This window comes from Trachemys scripta, chromosome 16 (assembly GCF_013100865.1).
Source record: "Trachemys scripta elegans isolate TJP31775 chromosome 16, CAS_Tse_1.0, whole genome shotgun sequence".
In the NCBI taxonomy this organism is placed as follows: Eukaryota; Metazoa; Chordata; order Testudines; family Emydidae; genus Trachemys; species Trachemys scripta.
Genome location: NC_048313.1, coordinates 17077866 through 17104605, shown reverse-complemented (window position 1 = coordinate 17104605; position 26740 = coordinate 17077866). Strand labels below are relative to the sequence as shown.

Genomic DNA, 26740 nt, shown 5'->3' with positions numbered 1-26740 from the left:
AGGGTCCCAGGTTGAGACGCCCGGTCTCCAAAGGAGAAGGGTGGGGGCGCGGGGAGGGGGAGAAGATGGAGACCAAACCGAAGATCAGAAGCCACTTTGGAAAATGTCCACCTCGGCTTCTTCCCCTGGCGGTTTTGGGGTGCGGGGTGGGGAACAGGATCTGGATTGGGCCCTCCCAGCTCTTAGGGTGAGAGGGGTCAGGACCCGCAATCCGGGAGGGGGCGGGAGGAGGAGGATGGGATCCGGATTGGGCCCTGGGATTTGGCGGGGCAGGATCCGGATTGGGCCCCGTGATTCCATGGAGGGGGGGACAGGATCCAGTTTGGACCCCATTGAACCCCCCCCCCCCGGGCCATTGGCATCTTTTATCTGTCGGTGGCAACTGGGGTGTTTATTGCTTTGCGTGGCCGTGTGGCGCTGGGGGCACGGCTGAGGGGGGCGGCGGAGCAGCGCCATCCCCCGTCCGTCCGTCCGGGCCAGCAAGGGGGTGAAGGCACGTTGGCTGCCAGGCAGTGCGGGCGGGTAAGGCGTGGGCAAGGCTTGGCCCTTCCTGAACCAAAGGGTCCTTCCTCCAACAGCACTGCTCTGTCACTGGGGGGGATGGGAAGGGGGCTCCCCCTCCAAGCCCAGGTGTCTCTCCCCCCCCATCCATCGGGGAAAGGGAGGGGTCCCCTCCACCCCACCCCGGAGAACAGAAAAAGGGGGAACGCGACCAACTTTCTGAAAAAGGCTCCACGACAAAATGCTGGTGAGATCAAAGTTGGCTTTTGGCTCCAAAGAAAAATCCTCCATGGGGGTGGGGGGCAGAGGGGGGGCAAGGGGGAGCCGGGCCTAATTCCAACTGAAGTTTCTCCGGGGACCAAGGCAGGGGGCGGGGGGGAATCAGCACTAAGGGATTCAACCCATCAATGTGGGAGGGGTGACACCCAGCTGGGGGGGACCCCTTGGCCAAGGCAGGCCCCCCCCACTTCTCTCGCTTGCCCCCCCAGTAAGATCAGCAAAAGCCGGGTGCCTCTGATAACCGCAGTCCATCCTGCCCCTTTCAGTTAAACATAAAGAAAGGATAATGTATGTTTCCTAAAATGTGCTTTATGATAACAATTAATTGGTTCATAAACTATGTATAATAGAGTTTTTTAATGTCCTTTATATTGTAAAAAGCACCAGGGTTTGTGGTTTTATATATAATTTTTTTGTTAATTTTCTTTTTTTATGAGTTTTTTTCATCATTTTTCTTTTCTCGCCGTCCTTGTGTCTTCACTTAAGGTTTTTTACAGTTTTTCTCTCTGCGGTTTTGGAACCGATATATATATTTCTTTTCCTTTTTGCTTGAAAAAAACCTTCCCTTCAGCCTCCCCCCAAAAATAATAGAAACGAGAAAAAGGCAAAAAAAAAAAAATTAATAAACGAATGAAAAAATAAACAGGAAAAAAAAAAAAGAATTTCCCATACTTACAAAGGTTGGGTTTTCTCTCCCCTGTGTATTTAGAGTCCCCGGGAACAGGACATCTCAAGAAAAATAGATTTTTTTTCTTCTGCTTAACAATCTTTAACATACAAAGATATTAAAACTATGCAAGTCATTGCACTGGCTCCAAGAAAACAACATTTGTTCAGTTTTCGCCCCCTATATATATATTTGTAGCTTTTTTAAAAAGTTTTTTTTTTTCCATTTTTTAAACACATTCTCGAGAGAGTCTCGTTCTGCTGCAGCCACCCCTGCTCACCTCTGGCTTCTGAACGTGTCCCGCTAAACCCCGGGTTAGTTCCTCTGTCAGACGTGCCGTGATAGGGGCCTGGCTACGCTGGGAAAAGCCCCCCAGCAGCTAGTCTCGGAGCCCGGCTCCTGCCCCTCGGGCTCGACCCACCAAGCTACAAACAGCAGGGCAGACAACCGGGCTCCAGCCTGGCTCCTGCGGGCTTTTTTTGCAGTGTAGACACACTCCATGAGCGTTAAGCATGTGCTTTAGTGCAGCGCTGAATTGGGGCCTTGACCGATACGAACCGCCAGGGTTTTTAAATTCGGGCCCGGCCTCGAAAGCCCTGATCTTACGGACTCGCTCGGCTGGAGGCAGCCGCACAGTTCCAAGGCTGGAGCCGAGACACCCTGAATTCTCGTTCCTGTCAAACGTTCGGCCTCCGAGAACAACCCGGCCCCTGCCTTTGTCTGTCCCGCCCGGGAGAACGCTGCCCAAAGCCACAGGGCCGCTCTGAGCGGCTCCCGGGGACGTAGCTTGCGGTAACGTCGATTCATATTTGCAAAGACCCAGGGCTAGGACTTCCTGCTCCCCCAATCCCGCCGAGCCCCCCTGGCGCCGGATGGGTTTAAGAGTGGCACATAAGGACAAGCTCAGTGTCTCTCCGGGAAGGCCTGGGAGGGGCCAGCCAGAGGCGTTCCTGTGGGGTTTCCCAGCGAGCTTCCTGCCCCATCCCGGAGCAGTTCAAAGGGAAGGCGTCAGGCCGCCTTTACGTGATGGGGCGACAGCGTGCGGGAGGGGACCCAGGTCCCAGTGGTGTCAATGGGTGTCACTCAACTGGTGTCTCCCCCAGGCTTTACACCCGCTAAAGGTCTGGCCCCAGGCTGGAGTCAGCCCGTCCAAGCCCAGCGCTTGGGCTCTGTTTGAGAACAAGGGCTATGGATCGGGGCCAGGAACTGGATTCTGCGCTCAGCTGCCCAGGTGTAAATCCAGAATGACCCATCCGGAGTGACTCCAGATTAGCACCAGGGCAGTGGAGATCGGGCTGACAGGCAGGCCCCAGAGAGTTCGGGTCCAAGCCAGTGACATACGGGGGGGGGGGGGGCAGGCAAGGCCCTGCTCTGTGTGCACGGCCTGGGGGGGCCCCAGCACCAGCTAGTCCCGGTGGGCTGCGTCCATCCTTGGAGCTCGAGCTCTCAAAGGGCCTTTCACTCCTCATCTAGCAGCCGGAGTCGCCTCCGGACGAACCGGCACTGCCCAGCTGTCCTGCAGCTGCGCGCCGGGTGGGGGGACCCAGCGGGGTTCTCACCCCTCCATGGGATGAGGGGCTTTGCTGGGGATGCGATGGAGGGGGTGAGGCCCTGCACCCCGCTGATGCCCCCGGAGATGGGGCCGTGGGGGGCGAGGCCTCAGCCTGCAGCTGTCTGGTTTCCCACATGGACCCTGCTTTTCCAGCAGAACCGGAAACTCGGCCTTTTCCAGGGTGCAGATCCCTCCCCCGAAATAAAAGGGGGCATCATTTGTGCTGTGGGAGGAGGTGCCAGCCCCTGATTTGTTGGGGTCACGAGGGTTCCCTCATTTCGCGAGGCAGGAGAGATGGGATCTGTGCTTTTCTCTTGGCCGGGGGGGGGGGGGGGGGGGGGGGGGGGGGGGGGCCCCAAGACGGGGCCCGGGGGGGGGGGGGGCATGGGCAGCCCTGTAGCCAAGGGAGCCGTTTATCCCACAATCCCCAAGGGACTCTGCTGGGACTTTCACCACCACTAGGGCTTTTTCGTTGTTGTTGCAAGAATCAAGATATGAACCCTGGCATCCGGGCCATACTCCAGCTCAGGCGACCCCAATCTGCCTCCCTATTTCCCACCCCCTTCCTGGGGGTTTCATCCAGATACAGGATTCTCCCATCCCCACTTCCGGTCCTAAAACTACCCTGCGGCGCTGCTGTTACTAACAGCCGCCCCGCCCCACCCCAGAGGTGGCTGCATTTCAGCATCGCAGGCCCTGCGCCTGATAACAGGGTGGAGAGATGGGACCCTGTGTCTCTCAAAAATAGAAAGACGCCGCTGCTGCTGATTCAAAGGTGGGTGTGAGATGGAGAGAGAGAGTTTTTAATTTGATTTTCGGAAGCGGAACGGACAGCGTGTGGCGGGCTGGGTGACTGTGACTGCTCTGTGTGCACTCTGGACCAGCAGGAAAACGGAACCTTTCCCATGTCCCTGCAGCAAACCGTCCCCGCATCTCCTCAGCGCTAGGCCTACAGAGTCCTGCCAGGGCTTTCCCTCGAGCGAGCGCTGGCTGGGGCGTGGCGTCTTTGTTACTCTGGCCCTAGTTCCTTTGATCGCCTGTATGTACAGAAAGCCCCAACCCCTAAAATAACCACCAAGCTACGACGAAGGAAGAAAGGAAGGAGGAGAAAAGAGAAAGGATCCAACTATTTAAAACGAAAAAACCAACCACCAAGCAGCAAATCCGAAGGAAGGAAGCGAGAACAGATCGCGGTGGGGAGAAGGGGAAAGAAAACAGCCGGCAGCTGAGCTAGACCTCACAGCCCCCCCCCCCCCCCCGGCCCAAACCAGCTGCCGCGGCTCCCCCAGTGCTTTCCCTGGGGAGGGAGGATTCGGAAAGGGAGGAGGGCAGCCATGCCCGGGGGTTGGCAGCATTGGCAGGCGCCCTTAGCTGAAGCTGATTTCCTGGGGGGGGAAAGGGGGGGTTGTTTGCAAAGGGACCCCCCCAGCGCTGCATTTTCAGGGCTGGAGAGAGCCCCATTGTGGGGGGGGGGGAGGGGGACCATGCTGGGAGCCACTGGGAAGGAGACTAAAATAATCTAACTGTGTCCCCCCCGGGCAGAATCCCACTTCATCCGCCCGGGGGAGCTCTCGAGCGAGAGGCTGACACAGGGGGGCCGGGAAGGGAGCGCGCAGCCCCCCCTGCCCCTGCGGCCGGGATCGTCTCTGCTTAGCCTTCCTCATGACTCCCAGTACGGCGGGAACGAGGGGGGACAACGGAGCAACCTGAGTCCCTCGGCCGCCAAGCATCCTGGGTAAATTCCCAGCATCCTCAGCGGCACAGCTCGGCTCCAGTCCCTGCAGGCGATGCTGGGCTAAGGTCCTGAGCCCCCCCGGCACCCAGAAGGCCCCTGGGCGGGGGGAGGGCTGTGGAGAGCCCGAGGGCCGAGGCAGGGGCAGGGCAGGGTGGCCAGGAGGAAGTTTCGTAGCCTTCCCGGCTGCATTTCTCCAGGGCTGCCAGCAAACACCCCGCCGGGGCTGAATCTTCCCGGGCGCCCTGGAGGATCCGGCTGCCCCAGGATGAAGACGGAGGGGACCCAATCCTGGGGCTCCTTGGGCAGCGGCCTCTCCCGGCCCGAGCGTCCGGAATTGAACTGGGAAGGTGGCTCATTGCCGGCCAGAGAGGGAGGATTTCCAGAGCGCCTACGTGACTTGGATGCACAAAGTTTGTTCCCTGCAAAACTGGCCTGACTTCAGTTAAACCGGTTTGATGAAACTGGTGCCAGCACCTGTGTGGACGCACTTACATCAATGTCAAACCACTTCTATGGGTCCGGTTCACAGCAGGCCCTTGAAACCGGTTTAAATTCACCCCTTGAGTTGTGGATTTAAAGCAGGTGAAGTTAAACCAGTGTTGCCTTCTCATGCAGACGAGGCAAGTGAAACTGCGACAGGGCAGGTCACACGCCATTGAAGACCGATTTTCCATTGCCCTGCGCTGGCCGGGAGGCTGTGACAAATCATTTTTTCCTTGGAAATCGCAGCTTTGCCGAAATGGCACCGTTCCTGGAACGGGCGTGTCGGCTGCGTCTCCTGATCGGGAACAAACTTGCAAAAAAGGGAAAATTCCAGTTTTCTAGTTCGACCCGACATTAAGCTAATTTGACTGGAAAAAAAAAAAAAGGTTAAAACCCCAGGAAAAAAAGGCCCAAATGGAAAAAATGAAATATTTCAAATGACCCACAACAAAAAACTCGTCAGGTTTCCGGCTGGCAAATATTTTTGAGATTTCCATTTTTCACCCCAATTTGAGACAGGAAAAATTTTTGAATTTGCAAATCTGTTTGTGGGACAGGCCAGCTGGTTCGGTTCTCGCTCTGTTCACCCCACGAGCCGAACCAGTGCCAGCAGGGAGATCCCCGCTCATGGCTTCAGCCGAGCGAGCTCGGGGGCCAGAGCAGGATGCCACAGCCGAGTAATTACCCGGGGCTCGCCCACGCGGCTGTGGCTTCCCGGCACCTGAATGCTAGCTCGGGTCGGCCTAAGCGAGGTGCAACACACCCCGTGGCTGCAGGCTGGACGCCCTGGGCTGTTGGCCGTTGCCTCAACCTGCCATCCTAAGTCACTTGCAGCTCTGGAAAGCTCCCAGCACTTCCCCCTCTTTCCTGGCACACGTCAGCGCTCTGGGGGGTTTCGGGAGATTTCGACCCGGGTGCGTCCGGGGCTGTCGATCTCCCCGCCCCAGGAACAGGGAGATGCTCGGCTCCGGAGCGGCTGACCTGCGGCGATCGCGGCGGGGGTGCTGCGCTTTGCTGTTTGAGATGTTACTTCCCAAGGGCGGCGCGGGAAGTCCGCATCGGACAGGACCAACCTCGTCCACGTCGATTCAAATTGGCTCCGGATCGGGGCTGGGACTGGGGGGTTGGACTTTTCTCATCGGTAGTGGGAGCTGGGCACCCCCTCTGGGTCTCGACAGGAGCAGCTCAGTGAAGATCCAGGCGAAGGACGGACGCTTCCATGGGGGGCTTTAGGGAGAGATTTCTCGTCTCTTTCTTGAAGATCCCATCAGAGGAACCAAGACTGGAAGTGAAACAGCACAGACGTGGACGGGTTATTTTAAATAGCATCGACCTCACGACGAGTTTACTCCATCCCCCCACCCATCCATCCCCCCATCCCTCAATCCGTCCATCCATCCCTCCATCTCCCCCATCCATCCCCCCATCCCTTCATCCATCCCCTCATCCCTTCATCCATCTCCCCATCCCTCCATCCCCGACATCCCTCCAGCCATCCCCCCACCCATCCATCTTCCCCATACATCCATCCCCCATCTCTTCATCCATCCCCCATCCCTCAATCCATCTGTCACGGAGTATTGGGGGAGTCAGGGCCCTGCACCCCCGGCTTCCTGCGATTCACTGCGACTCTCAGCCAGCCAGTAAAGCAGAAGGTTTATTTGGATGACAGGAATACAGTCCAAGACAGGTCTTGCAGGCACAGACAACAGGGACCCCCTCAGTTAGGTCCATCTTGGGGTCCCAGGGCATCCCAGCCCAGCCCCCCTTGGGAGGTCAGAGCCATCTCTGCCTCCCAGCCATCTCTCCAGCCTGCTTCCAGCCCTCCGCCTTCAGCGACCCCTCCCACAGCCTTTGTTCAGTTTCCCGGGCTAAGGAGTCACCTGACCTCCAACCCCTTCCTGGGTTCTCATGTTACAAGCTCAGGTATGTTCCCTCGGGCAGACTCCCATCCTCCAATGCAGACTATCCCAGCCACACTCCCCTGTCAGCATTCACAGACCACAGTGAGAACAGGCCCAGTTCGTCACACCATCCATCCATCCCCCATCTCCCCCATCCATCCCCCCATCTCCCCCATCCCCGACATCCCTCCAGCCATCCCCCCACCCATCCATCTCCCCCATCCCTCCATCCCCGACATCCCTCCAGCCATCCCCCCACCCATCCATCTTCCCCATACATCCATCCCCCATCTCTTCATCCATCCCCCATCCCTCAATCCATCCATCCATCCCCCATCTCCCGCATCCCTCCGTCCCTCCATTTCCCCCTTCCCTCCATCCCCCCATCCCCTCCAGCCATCCCCCTACCCATCCATCCCTCCCATCCATCCATCCCCCCATCTCTTCATCCATCCCCTATCCCTCCATCTCCCCATCCCTTCATCCATCCCCCGATCCCTGACAGCCCTCCAGCCATCCCCCCAACCTCCCCCATACATCCCCCCATACATCCATCCCCCCATCTCTTCATCTATCCCTCATCCCTCCATCTCTCCCATCCCTTCATCCATCCATCCCCCCATCCCTCCACCTCTCAATCCATCCATTCATCCCCCATCCCTCCATCTCCCCCATGCCTTCATCCATCCTCCCATCCCTCCATTTCCCCCATTCCTCTATCCATCCATCCCCCCATCCATCCCTTCATCCATCCCCCCATCCCTCCATCCCCCATCCATCCATCTCCCACATTCACCCCCAGCCCTGCCGGTGCCCCTCACTCCCGACCCGCAGCCCCCTGCTAGCCCAGCCTTGGGCTCTCCCCAGATCTGCCGGTGCCCCTCACTCCTGACCCGCAGCCCCTGCTCGCCCAGCCCTGGGCTGCACTCAGGCCCTATCTGGAGGGGAGGCCTGTACCCAGTGTCGTGCAATGCCGTTCTGTTTAGCTTGGCTCTCCCTAGAGTCAGCCTGTCCCCGCGGGACGGACCCCATGGGCTGCGAGACCCCCCAGCCAGGAGCCTCTCCCCCCCCATGCAGCACCGGGATGGACCAGGCTCCCCAGCTGGGCTCAGGGGGTGTCGCTCCATTGGCCTCCAGAGGGCCAGACCCCCAGCAGGTGTAACCGGGCGTTGCCCCATTGGAGTCCCTGACTCTCACTCGCTGAGGACTCTGCATCCATCCGCGGGCGCGACGTGGTCCCCAGAGCGCCCCCCCCCCACCCCCACCACAGGGATCAGCCTCGGAAAACTCCGCATCCTGCCTACCTCAGAGTCACCCTCCCATGTGCTTAGGCGCAGGCTTCGAAAGGCATTTGCGCCTTGCTGTGCCCGGCGTCGCCTAACGGCTTCAGGAGCCCCAGTCTCATTTCCCCCAAGGGATTTGGGCACTTGGCGGCGAGGGGAATTTACAAATCTGGGCCCCTGTTCTCTGGCTCGGGCCGGTTGCTTTGTGCACTGGACACCACGTCGTAGAATCACTTTTAGCATCTGTCCCCCCCCCAGAGCTGGGGTCCCTGAGTGCCGTGAAATATCACGAGACCCAGCAACATCCCCCCCCCCAGAGTCAGTTTTGGGTTGACCTGCTGTAGGGCTTCCCACCCCCTGCCCCGTTTGTGCACCGGCTGCACGACTGCAAACCGAGCCCTGTGGGCTGGGGGGTCCTGGCTGCGGATCCCAGCTCCCGCCAGCGGAGAGTTTGGGGGTGTCAGAGCAGAGGTGGTATCCCTGGGAAGGTGGGGAAGAGGCCGGGCCACAGAGTGACTTGAGAAAATCTTGGTGGGAAAAGGGGAACGGCATGAACTGGCTGCGTGTGGCTGGAGCCTGCAGGTGGGGGGATGTGCCACCAGGAGGCGCTCTTTGACCAGCCAGCAACGCTGCCCAGGGATTCCCCTGCTCTGAGCTGGGGTCTCTCCGCCAGGCGGGGAGATCCAGCCAGGCTGTTTTCTCTTTCCCCATCTCCTCTCTCTTCCCCTCTGCTGGGGCCCGGCGGCTCCCGGGCACGCGGCTCCCAGGCTCCGATTGGAGCTGAGGAAGGTGCCTGGTGCTCACAAGTGCCAGGGACAGGGCAGCTGCTGCCCGGGGGGGGGGGGGGGCACTGGGGTCTTGGTTGGTCTCCGGGGGACCTACCCTGGGACCTCATAACACACCTGGACCAGCCCGTCACAGCTCCTCAGAGCACCCAGTGACGAAGCCACACGGCACCTGCGGGGCAGAGCCGGGACAGAGCCCAGGTGCCTGGTGCCCAGTCTGACCAGGCCCTGCTCTAACCACTACACCCCACTCCCCTCCCAGAGCCGCGAGAGAGCCCAGGAGCCCTGGTGCCCAGTCCTGCCCTGCTCTCGTCACTACACCAGGGGTGGGCAAATCTTTTTGGCCCGAGGGCCACATCTGGGCATGGAAATCGTATGCCGGGCCATGAATGCTCACGAAATTGGGGGTTGGGGTGAGGGAGGGTGTGAGGGCTCCGGCTGGAGGTGCAGGCTCTGGGGTGGGGCCAGGGCTGAGGTGTTTCGGGTGCAAGAGGGGGCTCCAGGCTGCGGGGCAGGGCGCTCTGGGCTGGGGCTGAGGCGTTTGGAGTGCGGGAGGGGGTATGTGAGGCCTCCGGCTGGCGGTGTGGGCTCTGGGGTGGGCCCAGAAATGAGAAGTTCAGGGTACAGGAGGCTCTGGCCTGGGGCAGGGGGTTGGGGCACGGGGAGGGTTGAGGGCTCTGGGATGGGGCTGGGGATGAGGGGTTTGGGGTGCAGGAGGGTGCTCCGGGCTGGGACCGAGGGGTTCGGAGAGTGGGAGGGGGTATGTGAGGGCTCCGGCTGGGGGTGCGGGCTCTGGGGTGGGGCTGAGGATGACGGGTTTGGGGTGTAGGAGGGTGCTCCGGGCTGGGACCGAGGGGTTTGGAGAGCAGGAGGGGGGTCAGGGCTGGGACAGGGGGTTGGGATACAGGAAGGGGTCAGGGGTGCAGGCTCCAGGCGGTGCTTACCTCAGATGGCTCCCGGAAGCACCAGCATGTCCCCCCTCCGGCTCCTATGTGGAGGCGCGGCCAGGCGGCTCTGCGTGCTGCCCCATCCGCAGGCACCGCCCCTGCAGCTCCCATTGGCCGCAGTTCCCGGCCAGTGGGAGCTGTGGAACTGGTGCTGGGGCGGGGTCAGCGTGTGGAGCCCCCTGGCTGCCCCACGCATAGGAGCTGGAGCAGGGACATGCCGGTGCTTCCGGGAGCCGCGGCAGGCGCAGAGCGGGGAAAGCCCCCGACCCTGCTCCCCGGCGGGAGCTCCAGGGCCGGATTAAAAGGTCTGATGGGCCAGCCGTGGCCCGCGGGCCGTAGTTTGCCCAGCCGTGCACTACACCCCCTTCCCCTCCCCCCCACTCCGCGAGCTGGGGGAGAACCCAGGAGTCCTGCCCATCACCCACTGGCCAAACCCTCAGCCAAGCAGGCACGAGTTCACCCTCAAGCTAAAGCTTCTGATTGGCCGAGAGGCACAATGATGTCTGACCTTCCCAGCCAATCAGGAGGCACCGGGCCAATAACCCCATCAGAGCCCAGTCTCCACAACCGAGGGAGGAGCATCCCTAGGCCACCCGCTCTGTAATTGGCCAGAGCCTGAGACATGCACCTCCCCTAAGCCAATCTGAAGGTAGCTGCTCAGGAACGGGCCAGGCGGTCCACAGCACCATGGGCCAATCAGAGGACAGGGATAAATCTAGGGGTGCCCCCTCCTTCCCCATGACCCCCCCCACCTCGACCTGCCCCCCGCAGAGGCGGGCTGGATCCCTACAGGGGCTGCCAGCCCTGAGTCTGGTGGGGGCCGTGTGGGGACGCTCAAAGCCGAACGGGGAGATCCACGTGCCGGGGGATGCTGGTGGGACCCCGTGGCTGCTCCCATGGCCCCTGGTTGGGTGAGGGCCGGCTCCCAAGCAGGGCCAGATCCCTCCGACCCCACCCCACTGACCCCCCGCCATCCCAGCCCCCCCTTTTGTCCTCCCTCCATCTGCTGTGGAGTCACCGGTTACTATGGGACCCCAGCGGAGCAGGGACAGGCCGGGGGCGCTCAGCTAAGGGACCCCCGCATGCGACGGGGCCGTGAAACCCCCACGCGAGAGAAGGAAGGAGAAATCACAGAGGGAGGGAGGGAAAGGGAGGAGGCCGGAGGGACAGCCAGACGGATGGAGGAGTGAGGGCTACAGCCCCCCAGGCAGGGAGGCTCTCGGGGACCAGGCTGGGGACCGGGTGAGGGCCCATGGGGCAGGCTGAGCCCCCCCCATACCCCCTACTCCTCTTGGCCCGGCCCTTTGTTTCCCTTTCTCCAGCCCCCAAGTCCAAGTTCATCAGGGTGTGACATCATGTCTGGTTGCTCAGGGAAACCAGACGGGTCAGACGTGACTCTGGTTATGGGATGGGGGTGGAGCCCCTGGTCCCCCCCCCTCTCCAAGTTCAGTGAAGTTTAGGAAGAAGGGAACAGAGCCAGACCCTGCAGCCAAACCTCAGTCGGGGCAGACTGGTGGGGGAGGAGAGTGGGAAGACTGGAGGGGGGGAGGGGCTGTATCCCTATCTCCCCCCCATGTCATTTTTCCCTGGGGGGGCGTTAACACACGGCTCCACAGGGCCCCTTTGGAGTTGGGGGCAGCCCCAGGGTTCCTGCCCTGCTGGGATGGGACAGTGGCTGGGGGGTGTCAATTCTCCTGAAACTCCCAGGGATGCGGGAGGAATGAGCTTTCGGGGGTGGTGGGGGGTTCACCTTTACGCCCAGAGTGGGGGGCATTCACCCATAGGCGTCCATTGCACCCCTTTCCCTGCCTGCCCCACTCCTGGAGCAACTCAGGCCCCCGGGGGTGCAGGGGGAGGCAGTGGCACTGGGGCCTGCCCCGGGTATCAGCACCCTCCTATTACAGGGAGCAGACACACAGCCTCCTGCTCCCCCTACCCGCCTGCTCCCCCAGCCCCCCGTGCTCCCTCAATAACCCCCCCCAGAGTGAGTCTACGAAGCAACCCCACAGCTTAGCAGGGGGCAGAGGGGACCCTGCCAGCCACCAGACCTCACCACACCTGCCTCGCTAGTCACCCCTTCAGTTTTACAAGCACCCAGAAGTGACCGCAAAACACACACACCCTTCCCCAGCCCCTTGAGGCCAAGGCCCCCCAAATCTCCCTTGCCAAGGGCTGGGCCTCTCCGTGGGCTGCTCAGGGCACAGCCTCAGGGCTGGGGTCACCTGCTCAGCCAGGGATTTATTGGCTAATTGTCCAATTAACTTAGTGCAGGGCCCAAGCCAGAGGCCCGTGGGGGCGGGATGGCCTCAGGGACACCCCATGGTGGGTCAGGGCCCTCCATGGGGGATGTGGCACAGCCTATAGAACCCAGGAGTCCTGGCTCCCAGCCCTCTGCCCTGACCACTGCACCCCGCTCCCCTCCCAGAGCCGGGGACAGAACCCAGGAGTCCTGGCTCCCAGCCCCCCTGCCCTGACCACTGCACCCCGCTCCCCTCCCCGAGCTGGAATAGAACCCAGGAGTCCTGGCTCCCAGCCCCCCTGCCCTGACCACTGCACCCCNGCTGGAATAGAACCCAGGAGTCCTGGCTCCCAGCCCCCCTGCCCTGACCACTGCACCCCACTCCCCTCCCCGAGCTGGGATAGAACCCAGGAGTCCTGGCTCCCGGCCCCCTGCTCTGACCACTCCAGGTTTTGGGGATGTTGCCATGGCGATGTGGGCACGGCCGATGCCCCAGGCATCAGCCCCCCGCTGGGAACCCCCCCAGAGTCGCCCGCTCCTACCTGAGACTGCTGGGGGATGTTTAGAAAGTTGCCGTCCCGGGGTCCGATGCCGACAAACCGGTTGGCAGTGGAGGAGCCTGGCGCTGCGAATGCTGCAGGGGAGAGAGGCAGAGGGCGTGAGGGGGCTGGGGGAACAGTATTAGGGGCTGCAGGGGAGGACGTTAGAAGCTGGGGCTGGAGAAGGGAGGGGTTTAGGGATCTGGGGGGAGGGCATTAGGGGGCTGGAGGGGAGGACAGTGAGGTCTGGGGGAGGGGGAGGGCACTGGGATCAGGGGGAGGGTGTTAGGGGTTGGGGAGGGTGTTAGGGATTTGGGGGGAGGGCATTGGGGTCTGGGGAGAGGGGGAGGGTGTTAGGGGTTGGGGAGGGTGTTAGGGATCTGGGGGAGGGCATTGGGGTCTGGGGAGAGGGGGAGGGTGTTAGGGGTCTGGGGGGAGAGTGGGAGTGTTAGGGGGCTGGTGGGGAGGGTGTTAGGGGGGGCTGGGGGAGGGCATTGGGGTCTTGGGGGAGGGGAAGGGTGTTAGGGGGCTGGTGAGGAGGGTGTTGGGGCAGGGGGAAGGTGCTAGGGGGCTGTAGGGGAGGGCATTGGGGGCCGTGGCCATCACTGGGATGAGAGAGGGTGATATGGGGCAGACACACCCCTGGCAGGGCTGAGCTCCACCCCCCTGCCCCATACAAAGCACTGGGCAGAGGGATCCATAGGGACAGGAGGGCTGGGAGGGGTGTGTTTGAAGGGCGCTGCTCCAGGTCCAACACCCCCAAAATAATTCTCCGCCCATCTCAAGCTCCCCTGAAAAGCGGGTGACCGTCATGATCCCTCAGGAGATGGGTCAATATCAGGGTTGCAGGTCGGCAGTGAGGGGCACCAGCAGGGTTCGGGGGAGCAGGGCGGTGCTAGCAGGGGCTGTGGGTCGGGAGTGAGGGGCACCAGCAGGGCTCGGGGGAGCAGGGCGGTGCTAGCAGGGGCTGTGGGTCGGGAGTGAGGGGCACCAGCAGGGCAATCAGGCTTCGTTCCAGATCGGAACGAAGCCTGATTTGCTTTAGCTGTNATCCATCCATCCATCCATCCATCTCCGTACACATACTCCCATCCATCCATCCATCCATCCATCCCCATACACCCTTCCATCCATCCATCCATCTCCGTACACACACACCCATCCATCCATCCATCTCCATACATCCATCCCCATCCATCCATCTCCGTACACACACCTCCATCCATCTTCGTACACACACCCCCATCTATCCATCCATCCATCTCCATACACACGGACCCATTCATCCATCTATCTTCGTACACACACACCCATCCATCCATCTCCGTACACACCCCATCCATCCATCCATCTCCGTACACACATCACCATCCATCCATCCATCTCCATACACATACCCCCATCCATCCATCTCAGTACACACACCCCCATCCATCCATCCATCCATCCATCCATCCATCCATCTCCATACACATACCCCCATCCATCCATCCATCCCCATACACATACCCCCATCCCCTTACACACACCCCCATCCATCCATCCAACTCCATACACACACCCCCATCCATCCATCCATCCATCTCCATACACATACCCCATCCATCCATCCATCCATCCATCCATCTCCAAACACATACCCCTATCCATCCACCATCCATCCATCCCCATACTCCCATCCATCCCCATCCCCATCCCCATCCCTACCCCCATGTATCTAAGCTTCACATTCCCCTTCAGCTGTCCCTTTTCCCCCTTCCCCTCCCCCCTCTCCCCGGCGGCCTGGCTGGTGGCTCCGTGCGTGAGGACCAGGCTGGGGGTGGGTTTGCCTGGGGGGTTGTGTTGTCGCTGTCGGGCGTCCACTTACAGGGTGATGTAGGTGTCGGCGCTCCGCCCTCTGGGTTAGTGCTGGTGGATTTTGTGTCAGGCATTGGAAGGGGCACAGGTCTGGCCACAGGTGGGGGCGGCGGCAGCAAAAATGAGCCCGTGACTTTGCCCTGGCCGCTAGCGTTAGGCTGCGAACAACATAAATACAAGGATGCGTGAACGGCGAGCCGAGACAAGGCAACGGTAAAGATGCAGTACCGGCCGGCGGCGCCGGGACGGGGCGCTGGGGCTTGCTTTGTTCCGGTGTTTTATTGGGGGCGCTTTTCCTCCAAAAAATCCTTTTTTTACCAAAAAAAAATGGACTTGTTTTAAAAAAAAACAAAGGGTGGGAAGAGTGTGTCTGTCCGTCCATCGCTGGCCTGTCCCCCCACGCCCTGGCTAGGCCCTGCCCTCTGCCCCCTTCGCACCCTCGACCTGCTGCCCCCCTGCCAGATCTCCATGATGAGCCACGGGCCGGGCCATCGCTCGCCTGGTTGTTCACTTGCCGGCCGTGGGCAATGGCGTCTCCCCTCCACGCAGAACCCGGGGAAGTGCCACCTGGTGTGAACCGGCCNTACACAATATATACACACACACACACACACACACACGTTGTATCTTAGGTACAGTACAGTAGGTATATTTTATAGATATTATATATAATATCTGTAAATCACTAAATATAAGGCATTTTAGGTACAGTGTGTGTGTATTCATAATTTATATTATATTATATAAACTCTTAAAGATAAGTTATTTTGAGTACAGTATGTGTGTGTTCACACACACACGGTCTATTATATAAATATTAGACTCAGTATCTATGTATGTATTTGTATTACACACACACACACACACAATACCTATAGCTGTATCACACACTCGTAGGTACACACAGCCGTACGGATGTGTGTATATATAATTAGAGAGATGTACATACTATGCCAGATACCTTATATTTATAGAGAAGTTTTCATCCATAAACATTAGGCGCCAGTTGCTTATTTCCATAGCTCAAACTGCCAGTCATTTCATAGATATTGATAGTAATTGCTACGGAAACGTAAAGGACCTAATAGAGCCCATCTACTGCCACCACCTCTTTTTAACAAAACAAAACAAAAATACTGGGACCACATTGTTCAGCCAGTAAACCCTCCAGAGTAACTTGCGTGAGTTAAAAAACACCCCCCTCTAATTCCAACTGCTTTCAGAGTCAAATGCTCCTTGTCATTGAAATAATTCTCCTGATCTCTTATCAAATCCAAAATTAAAGAAGGCAGAACTAAAGTGAATTCATGATATTCTTCCATAACCAATAATAATAATAGTCCGCTCCATTTATTATTTACTGTTGATTAAGGAAAGGAACAGATATGCCCAGCCACTGAAAAAACTGTATCTCCCCCCCCCAAAAAAAACCCATTGTTCCCACCAAATGAGCAAACAGATATGCAAAGTTTCTACACTGTGCTCTCCAAAAGTGCCCCAAACCACAGAAATTACAGCCAATTAGAAAGATCTATCCATGGCAAACCTCAAAAATGTGATTCACATTATTTGCAGCCAGCATGGCAAAAAGGAAAGGAAGAAAATAGAATAGAGAAAAACGCCTTGCTAAGAAGCGACTCCCATTTCTGCTCGCAAGCCCATCTATTTACTCGGCTCCCTGCTTAAGCAAAAGTACTTTCAAACAATCAAAGTGCAATGTCATTTTTGGGTTGTTTTTTTTTTACATAAAGCCGTGGTTTTCCTTATTGCTGAGCTGCTTTATATATATAAAAAAATTCCAATGTGTCCTTGACAAGGATTTTAAAATCTTTAAGGACATTGAACTATACAAACTGGTCTTTTTTTTTTTTTAAAAAAAAAGTCAGATATTGAAGGGCATAAATTATACCCTTCTGATCAAAAAATGTAAAATATTTCAAGGTAAGATGATTTGTAAAAGAGCATCAAATAATGCCAGAATATTCTTCAGGAAGAGGCATGAATTTAGGGGCAGTTAGTTCAGAGTTTAATGGGAGCTCAGTTTGCCTACCACACTCTTCAAAGCAAACTTGCTAAAGGTCTGTGCAAGGAGTTACCTGCCCCGTGCCTGGGGACTCCCGGGGAAGGAGGGCTGGAGATTAGCTAGGGACAAGGACAAGAGGAGCTGGGAGATGGCTACTTTCCCCCACCTGAGTCGGATCTAGCGCTCAAAGCAGTGCCTGGTAAAACGCTTCACAGCTCTGGGCCAGGTTGGGGGAACTGGAAAGTTGAAACAGACAAAAGCCAAAGTATCTTCGCTACACGAAACTTCCTTCTGGTGGCATTAACAAAATCCCTTCTCCCTGCTTTGCCTGTCCGGGGATCCGAACCTCCCTCCACACAAGTTACAGGACCGGCTCCAAAGCCCTGTTTTAAATCGGCTTCTCCCCCCCCCCCCCCCCCCAGCACCAGCTGAATTTGTCCATCACTCCATTGCAACGTGTTGGGGTTGCTGTTGTTGGTTTCATTCTTTGAGTGGAAACATTAAAACGCTTTTGGATGGCTACAAAATAAATTCTTAGCTGCATTTCAAGACAGTGCCCCCCCCCCCCAAATGTCACCAGACCTTCAGTTCCCCCGCCAAGCCAAACATTTGAAGCCGCCTTTTCAGGGAACTCTGTACTGAAGAGTTAAGATAACCCCCCCCAAAAAAAAATCCACCGTTTTAATTAACAGCAAAATCCAACATTTCTTTGCTCCACAGATTGTACAGGGGGGGGATCAAATCCATCCCCAGAAGAGCATAAACCCCACACATCGCACACAGACAGAGATCTCCTGCAAACGGTGCAGTCTCTCTTTTTTTTTTTGCATGGTTAGAAATGTTGCATTGATTAACTCCCCCCCCCCCCCCCCCCCTCGCACATTCCCCCCCCCCCCCCCCCGCTCAGGAAAAAGCTCCCAACTCTCCGCTGTTGCAAACTTCCTCGGCTCCAAACGCCCCCTTCTCCGCCGCCCCGTTTTGCACCGTCCACACGCTCGCGTCCCTTCTCCCCCGGGCAGCCGAGAAGCGAAGCCCAGCTCCGAGCGGCGGGGGCAGGAAAGTGCCGGACTTTCCCAGCCAGGGAAGAAAGGGGGGAAACTCCCCTACCTGACCCAGAGCAGGGAGCGTGCGGGGCAAATGCAACAGGAGAGGAAGCCAGACAACCTAGGACCAATTCTCCCCCTGGCATTAGCAACTGCCTGAATTGCGCTCCCGCTCGGGGGGGGGGGGGGTAAATTACTTCAAAACAACAAGACAAATTGGGCTTTGGGGTGGCGGGTTGTTTTTGAAACAAACCAAGATCCCAGCTCCCAACAGCCCCAGCAAGGCAAAATCCACTGCAAACGCGAGCAACTTCGGGCATTAGCAACCGCCCCTGTGCAATCAACCCCGCGCGGTTCAGATCAGAACAGAAAAGACAAATATTAAAATCACTTCTACATTTGTACAGTCCCCCCCCCCTCGTCCCCACCAGCTCCCCCCACCTCCCTCTCCAAAAACCCCTGCATAGCTGCATGCATTAATCCAGCAACCCCCTCTGCCCCCTTTTCCCCTCCCTTCCTTCCTCTCCCTCTCTCTGGTTTTTAATTCTTGAAATAAATTTGGGAGAAGCGCCATTTTCTGAACTAAACCCATGTGCAGTGAATATAACAAAGAACTTGGAAACATGCCATCAAAACCTCTTTCTCTGCAGAGAGAGAGAGAGAGAGAGAGAGACAGGGGAAGAATTTTTGTTTCAAACAAAAACACAGCCCAGACAGCCAGCAATAATCCTCCCCCCAGCCACACCGCCACAGCCTGGTGCGTGGCCCACACCGACATGAAATCGGGAGCAAACCCACCAGGAAAGTTTCAACAACAACGAATGCAATGAAAGAAACAAACAGAACTTGCTTTTCTCTCTCTCTCTCTCTCTTTGGTTTTTTGGTTTTGGTTTTGGTTGGTTGGTTGGTTGGTTTGTTACCTGGGTCAGGCAGTATGGGGAATACATGGTTATTTTTGGAAAAAAACGGTTGCAGGGCTGTTTTTCATATGGAGAACAGCTGGCTAGGTGGCTGCATGTCTAGGCTGCGGCAGTTCCCTCTCTAGTCCATGCTGCCGAGTGGTAACCCCGCCTTGGAGCTCTGAAAGTGAAAGTTTAGACAAAGTTTGGAACAGAGAACACTTTTGCCTTGAGAAAGCTTCCAGCTCCCTCCCACTCTCCCCCCCGCCCCGCTCCCTCCCTTCCCTTCCCCCCCTACACACACACACACACACACACACTTTGTATTCGGAGCTCTTCCCTCCCCTTCGCACTGGGCTCCCTCCGATTCGGGTTTGCGGCGTGTGCACGGGCTGGGCTGGGAGCAGCCTCACTTCAAAAAGAATCCGCTTTGGCACCCTTGGAAGGGTCTAGCCCCTCGCCCCCGGGGTTTGAGACGTGTTCCCACTGCTGCCGAGCCAAGCCCGGGCACCGTAAGGCAGCAAATCCGAATTCCAGAGGCGTCCCGTAGGCTGGGCAACTCGCTGCATTTGGGACCAGCGAGACACAGCCCTTGATTTGGAGCCGGAGAGGGGTTAACATCACTGGCTTGTCCTGCTCTGCCCTCATCTCACACATGCTCTGGGGCTCCCCCCAGAAGCAGAGGCGACCCCTTCGACCCTGTTTTGGCCAGGCCAGTCACTTTCTCGCAGTGCGAGGCTCCTGGCCAGGGTCGGGGGGTGGGGGGGTTATGCCCCCTGCAATGGGATGTGCACAGCGCTGTACAGATCTTTGCACCCTAGCAAACCAGAGCTCGGCTGGAGCCCAGCCTGAGAACACAGAACTGGGGCGGGGGCGGCACTCTGTCTGTCATGGGACACAAGGGAAACCTGGGGGGGGAGGTCTTTGGAGAAACTGACCTGGAGAAAATGTACACGCTGGCAAAGCGGGGGTTAAGGTTTTTCCCTTGGACTCAATCCTGTTCCGCATAAACTCGTTTTTAAAATGTCCTTGAGTTAATTTATTTTATTGCTAAAGAGGTTGGCTTTATTTTAACAATACGCCCTAGCGTGGTGCAAAGGGGAAAGTGTGTTCTAGCATGTGATAGGCGCGACTGGGTCTGGAGATCAGATAGATACATAGACAGATGGGGGAGGTATGGAGATTAGATAAATGGATGGATATGGAGATACATAGAGAGATGGGTGGGTGTGTATGGACCTAGGTGGACTGACAGACAGGTTGTGTAGATAGATAAAGTGTGTATGGTGATAGATGGTTATGGAGACGGACGGGTGTATATGGCGATTAGATGGATGGGTATGGAGACGGATGGGTGTGTATGGAGATTGGATAGATGAGTATGAAGATGGTTGTATGGGTATGAGACGGATGGTTGGGTATGGAGATGGACGGATGTGTATGGAGATAGATAGATGGGTATGGAGATGGACGGATGGGTATGTATGAAGATAGATGGGGATGGAGATGGATGGATGGGGATGGAAACAGATGGATGTGTATGGAGATAGATGGGGATGGAGATGGATGGATGGGTATGGAGATGGGTTTGGAGATGGATGGATGGGTATGGAGATGGGTTTGGAGACGGACGGATGGGTATGGAGACGGATGGGTGTGTATGGAGATAGATAGATGGGTATGGAGACGGATCGTTGGGTTTGGAGATGGATCATTGGGTATGGAGAGAGATGGGGATGGAGATAGATGGATGGAGATGGGTTTGGAGATGGATGGGTGTGTATGGAGATAGATGGTGATGGAGTTGGATGGATGGGTATGGAGACGGATGAGTGTGTATGAAGATAGATGGGTATGGAGATGGGGGGATGGGGATGGAGATGGGTTTGGAGAGGGACGGATGGGTATGGAGGCGGATGGGTGTGTATGGAGATGGATGGGGATGGAGACGGATGGGTGTGTATGGAGATGGATGGGGATGGAGACGGATGGGTGTGTATGGAGATGGAGGGATGGGTATGGAGATTGGATGGATGGGGATGGAAGTTCGGTACCTGGATAAGGGCAGGCAAGTGACAGGTACATAGCCGGCAGAGGGACAGTTTCCCACTCTAGCCCCCAGATCCCCAGTAGGGTCCCAGGGATTGCCCAGCCAGGCTCTGCCTTCCCCTCTGCTGGTCTCTCTATGATATTGTTTTACCAGCCGGGGGGGAAGGAGGGGTCTTTCCTGCCCTTCTGCACCTGCCGCTGAACAGCCCCTTGGCCAGCCCCTGTTCGCAATGGGTGCCCCGCTGGCGAGCCCCATGGGAATCCAGCGCAGGAAGCCAGGAGACCCCGTTCCCCTCAGCCGGGGTGTGGGGCAGCTGGGGCCCACGCACAGCAGGGAGCAGTCAGGGGAAGGGCTGAAGGCAAGCTTGTTAATTTCACCCTGGGCTGGACCAGGTGTCTCCTGCTCTCAGGGATTAGCCTGGAAGGCCGGCTTGGGGCTCATGGGGGTCAGCAGACTTGTGAGGCTTCAGCCCCCTTCATGCCCATCCCCTTCCAGAGTGGCATCTCCTGGCATCATGCTTGTGCCCTCTCTTTCCAACAGTGCCCCACTGCTGAGACACTGGCTAACCCCCCGGCCCACCCCACCCCGTTTGCTCCAGGAGACAACAGTGTGCTTGCAACTCAAAGCAGGGAGTTTAGAATTACCAGGAGGGACGAGGGCTAAAGTTTCATCTTAATATCCCCAACTGAAAGCCCTGCTTTGTTTCTGAGTTGCTGGGGCAGAAACTGGGGGCGGGGGGGGACTGAGAGGTAGAGAGAGGGTTTCAAGCATGGATCCAAGAGCTACCAAGGTGAGAGGGTGGGGGGGGATAGGAAGGGAGAAAGGGGAAAAGGCTACCCCACTCAGCAGGTTGGATGTGAGCGCCGGGGGGAGCGGACAGGTGGGGGAGGGTTGAGGGGATGTATGTTTCCCTGTATGTAAAATCCTCACTGCACTTTGTGTGACTTGTACTCTCTTGAAAATGGTATATACACACACAAGATAAACAGAGGGGATACACACACAGACAGGACACACTCTAGCTGTGCAAGCACACACAAGATACACACAAACACACAGAGACACAGATGACACCACACACACAGAGTATACACCCAAAGGCGGGATACACACAAGATACACACACACAAACACAAACAGGATACACACTAGATACACAGCCACACAACACATGCAGAGTACACACAGAAGATACACCCACAATACACAACACACACATGCACAGGAGGTGTCCTAGAGACACACACAGATGTAGAACAGGTTAGGAATTTTCCAATACAATTATTTTTTGTTGGGAAAACGTTGATTTGTCGATAGTGAAACATTTCCCAGGATAAATTCCCCATTCTGTTTTTTGGGGGGGTTAAAGGCATGACATTGTCAAAATGCAACGGTCCATTTTTAAGTTCAAAAACCCTTTTGCATTTCAAAATGGGAGTTAGTTCACAGCTCAAAGAATGTAAAGCTGTTTTTTGAAAAAGGCCGACGTGGGAAGGAAACGGTTCGAGCTCCTACCCAAAGAACTCCTTTCGCTTGGCCCAACCTCTGTGATTTTTTTCAGATTTTCGGTTCACGGAAATTTGCGATGTTGACTTTTTGTGATGGGAACACCTCCCGAAATCTGGCAAATTCCTGCCTTATGGATAAGCCCATCTCCCTCCCAGCCCCCAGGGTGCGTCTACACTGCAGCTGGGAGCGACCAGGGGGAGACAGACGCGCACGAGTGAGGGGCAAGCTGGCGTGCGACAAATAGCATTGTGGATGTTGCGGTTCAGGCGGCAGCTACCCCGAGTCTGGCTACCCCAGCTGGGAGGCTCGCTGACAGCTGCAGTGTAGACACACCCAGAGAGGCCACATGAGGCACCTTTCATTTGGCACAAGACCAAGGACCTGAGTGCCGCTGCCACCATGTCTTGGGAAATGTCCACCCAGACCTGGCTTGGCCTTTTGGTCTTTCAGGCTGGGTTCGGCGCTGGAGATGAAGGCACTACGGTGCCTGGACCTGCTTGGAATCGGGTCCATTAGCCACTCTCCCAACTCCCAGCCTGGGTCTCAGTGTCACATGGGGGGAAAGTGTCCAGTCAAAGGCCTGGGACTGTGCCCAGAGAAAGGGTAATTCCCAGCTCACTGTCTGGCTATTTATCTGCCCTGAGCACTTCAGCACCAACCCCCACGCACACTCTCACAAAGTAGGGAAAAATCAGTCTCCTTTTACAGATGGGGAAACTGAGGCACAGAGCGATGAAGGGATCAGAGTGAGTTACAGGGGAGAGCTGGGAAGAGAACTAAAAAATCTTGACTCTCAGCCTCTCCCCTCCCCCAGCTCTATCCCACCAGCCTCCACTCCCCCGACCTGGGGATAGAACCTGATTCCCAGCCCCAGCTCCAGACCACCCCCTTCCTACTCTTTGCAATAGAACCCAGGCGTCCTGCCTGCCTGTCCCTTGCCATAACCACTTCTTGTTCCTTTGTGCAGCTAACCATCAGCCCTGGGATTCCCCTTCCTGTGCCAGGGGGAAAGGGGACAGCAGAGGAAGGATAAGCCCATATGTCATTGTGCCCTGCTCCCGTGCCATCTCCCCGGGGAGTCAGTCGTGAGGGGCTGCTTGGCTCCACGACCAATGGGGGAGTGGACAGGGGTCAATGCCAGTCCAACTGGCCTGTGTCCTCCCCATCCACCTCTTGGTCAGTGAGCTGGGAGGGTGGGGAGGGACACGTGTTAGAGGGGAACGAGCCATCAGGCTGGAGTCTAGGGGAACAGGTTGGGAAGCAAGGAACGAGACATGAGGCCTTTCCCCTCTCGGGGGCGCTGGCTCCAATCTGGCCCCACGGCATGGGGACTGGGTGGCTCAGGGAGCTGGGGAATGGGGCATGGGTAGGGCTGCCACCTGGGAGGTACAAAACCCCATTTCATCCAGGACAGCTACGTCCAAAAAGGGACAATCCTGGGAAAACCTGGACAGGTGGTCACCTTACACATGGGGCTTTTTCCCTCTAGGGGGCACCGCCCCAATCTGGCCCCAGGGACTGGCAGGACCAGGGCAGAGTGGGGGAGCCGCATTCCCTGCCATCTGTCGCCACTCGGTGCCGAAGGAGACGTGCCATACAGGGGCTGGCGCACGAAGACAGCAGTGCCCTGGCTCAGCCCAGCCAACAGGAGCGGGGAAGCCTTTCCTTGCTGGTGCCCCCGTGCCCACGGTCTGTAGGGCCAGGCTCAGGATATTCGGCAGTCCTGCCATGATGCTTGCACAAATGCCGAGGGCTCTGTGCCACGTGGCGGCAGTAGGGGCGGAGAGCTCCCAGGCAGCACTGCCCAGGGAATAGGAAAGTCCCATGTACACGTCGGGGTGGGGGGGAAAGGCCAATAAGGTGCCACAGAAGGACCCGCACAGCAGGGGAAGATGAACAAGGTCCCACGGAAGGTCCCACACAGTGGGGAGAGATGAATGAGGTGCCACAGAAGGACCCACACAGTAGGGGGAGATGAACAAGGTGCCATGGAAGGTTCCACACAGTGGGGGAAGATGAACAAGGTGCCACGGAAGGTTCCACACAGTGGGGGAAAATGAATGAGATGCCACGGAAGATCCCACACAGTAGGGGGAGATGAACAAGGTGCCATGGAAGGTTCCACGCAGTGGGGGAAGATGAACAAGGTGCCACGGAAGGACTCGCGCAGCAAAGGGAGATGAATGAGGTGCCACGGAAGGACCCATGCAGTGGAGGGAGATGAACGAGGTGCCACGGAAGGTCCCACACAGTGGGGGGAGATGAATGAAATGTCATGGAACGACCTGCATAGGAGGAGGAGATGAACAAGGTCCCACAGAAGGTTCCACACAGTGGGGGAAGATGAATGAAATGCCACGGAACGACCTGCACAGGAGGAGGAGATGAACAAGGTGCCATGGAAGGTTCCACACAGTGGGGGAAGATGAACAAGGTGCCACGAAAGGTTCCACACAGTCGGGGGAGATGAATGAGGTGCCACAAAAGGACACGCACAGCAGGGGGAGATGAACAAGGTGCCACGGAAGGTCCCACACAGTGGAGGGAATCGGGAATTTCCCCAATCTCGACGCGATCCCAAGGCAGTCCCTTTCCCCAGGTGGCTGCTGGGACACGAATGGCTCTTGGATCAATGCGGTTGCAATTATCCATCCGTTGGGAAGAACCTGTGATTCCCGGCACACCCTGCCGCGGGGGGGGGGGGGAGGGCCTGAGCCTGTTGGAGGGAGGGGGCGCTCATCTCATGCTTAAGGCAAAGTGCCATGGAATTAGCCAACCACCCAGCCCCCAAAATTTGGGGTAACTCCCCCGGCACCTCCAAGCCCCAAGGGAGCCCAACCTGTAGAGCAAAGCAGGGTGCAGGGCTTATGAGAGCCCCTCTGGGGCAGGCTCCAGGGGGTGCACTTCCCCCGCAGCCCCCCTCACGCACCGCAGCCCCAACTCAGCCACCAACCCGGCTGCAGACCCCAAGTGCCGGTGCTCTGAGTTCAAGGGGTCTCTGCCTTACTCAAAGCCGCCCCCCATCCTCGCTGGTGGAGAGGCCAAGGAAAGAACGAACCCTCCCCACCCCTGGGGAGTGGCTGAGGGTTCCCCCCACCATGCCAAGCTGGTATCTTAGCTCTGCCGCTGCATTAACACCGGGCATAAATCAAACCCAAAGTGACAGTGGTTCCAGGCCGGGGCTCGGCCCCAAGTCAGGACTCCTGGCCTTGGAAGGGAGTGGGGCCTAGGGGTTAGAGGTTCTGGTCCCAGCTCTGGGAGGGGAATGAGGTCGATGAAACACACCATCTCCTAGTCCAGCCCTTGCCACCATCCGTCCCCACCCCCAATTGCCAACCAAGGGGCCAGGAACAACCCTTCCCCCCCACACCCCCGAGGCTGGAATGAGCTGGGGAGAAATCATCATCCCTTTGTACCAGTCGATCTCAAAGCACCTTACAAAGGAGGTTAGGAGCATAATCCCCACCGTACAGACAGGGAAACTGAGGCACAGAGAGGAGAAACGACTGGCCCAAGGTCACCCAGCAGGCCAGTGGCAGAGCCAGGAAGAGAACCCAGGTGTCCTGAGTCCCTGCCCAGCGTTCTGGCCCCAGGGCTCAGATAGCAATGGGGCTGCGGGTCAGGATCGAGGGGCACCGGCAGACCATTGTAAGAAGCTTTCCTGGTGCCCGTCTACACTAGCCAAGCCCGTCTCTCCCCCCAGCTGAGTCTGGTTTCAGGGAGCTGAACGACGCACCCCCCACACACTCAAAACGGCTTCGACTTTCCACAGGCTGCTCCCTCTGCTCCCCCCGTGTGCGGGGGGGGGGCATCCTCGGCTCTCACAGCTGCGCCCCTGCCCAGCTCCTCCTAACTGGGCCGATGCCCAAAGAATGCCCAGCCATGCCAGGAGCCGCCTGCGGCTGGGGGATGGGGGGCAGCTGGAGGCCCAAGGAAGGAGCCAGGGTCTCTCCCGCCCACCCCCAGTCCCCAAGTGGCACGACTGCCAAAGAGGGAGGCCACTGGGTAACCCTCTCCCCTGCCAGGCTCGTGTGAGCCTAGAGCACCCCCATTCCCAGGCCTCTCCCCCCATCTCCTCACCTTTTGGGGTAAAAGAGAGACCATCTGTGCCCCTCCCCCCGATCCCTCTTCACTGCCAAACCTCTGATGCCAGTGTCTGTCTCATTGTGCCCGGACCTGCCAGCTCTGTGCCAGGCTCCTGGCGCCTCCCATCCCCGCCCCCCCTCCCCGAGCGCTTTGTGCAGCGGGGGAGGTGGCTCTTTATTTTAAAGCTCTTCATCTGGGGGGCGAATTGGAGATTCCCAGTAAAGCAGCCATGGCAAAGCCATGTGGGTGCGGGATTCTGAGAAAGCAAATCACCCACGCACAGCTCAGCCAGTGCCCCTCAATCCCAACCCGCAGCCCCCTGCTCACCCAGCCCTGGGCTCCCCCATACACACAGCTCA

At 57.7% G+C, this 26740-nt stretch overlaps 1 long non-coding RNA gene across 1 annotated transcript; it reads right to left on the bottom strand.

Annotated features, from left to right (window-relative positions):
* Positions 1-3473: 3473 nt before the first annotated feature.
* On the bottom strand, positions 3474-15132 carry LOC117888654. Its single transcript, XR_004648353.1, has 3 exons — positions 14782-15132; positions 12918-13009; positions 3474-6499 (listed from the first exon to the last, which is right to left on the bottom strand). It is a non-coding gene; the product is annotated as an uncharacterized LOC117888654 (long non-coding RNA).
* Positions 15133-26740: the final 11608 nt, after the last annotated feature.